This window comes from Dipodomys ordii, unplaced genomic scaffold, assembly GCF_000151885.1.
Source record: "Dipodomys ordii isolate 6190 unplaced genomic scaffold, Dord_2.0 Scaffold15, whole genome shotgun sequence".
NCBI classification, from domain to species: domain Eukaryota; kingdom Metazoa; phylum Chordata; class Mammalia; order Rodentia; family Heteromyidae; genus Dipodomys; species Dipodomys ordii.
This window is the reverse complement of record NW_012267231.1, coordinates 1258299-1258732: the sequence shown is the minus strand read 5'-3', so window position 1 is coordinate 1258732 and position 434 is coordinate 1258299.

Sequence of the window (434 nt, the reverse complement as noted above, 5' to 3'; positions counted from 1 at the left end):
GGTCCTAGGGTTTGCAAAGAGCAAAGGCCTCAGCGCCCAAGCACACAGCCAGTATAGAAGATGGCCACGAGAGCCAGCACCACTCCAGAACAGGTTTAGATCATGGCCAGCTCAGGGTGTTTTCACTGAACCGCTTGAGAGAGTGGGGTAGTTAGCGGGAGGTGATGATATAGGAAAAATCCCAGCACTTGGGAGGCTGAGGCAGGAGGCTAGTACGTTCAAGACCAGCTTGGGCTACATACTGAGACTGTCTCTTAAAAAAGTTTTTAAAGGGCTGGGAAGGTGGCTCAGTGGTAGAGCACTTGCCTTGCATGCCTAAAGCCCTGGGTTCAATTCCTCAGCACCACATAAACAAAAAGAAAAAAAAAGCCAGAAGTGGCACTGTGGCTCAAGTGGTAGAGTGCTAGCCTTGAGCTGAAGAGCTGAGGGACAGC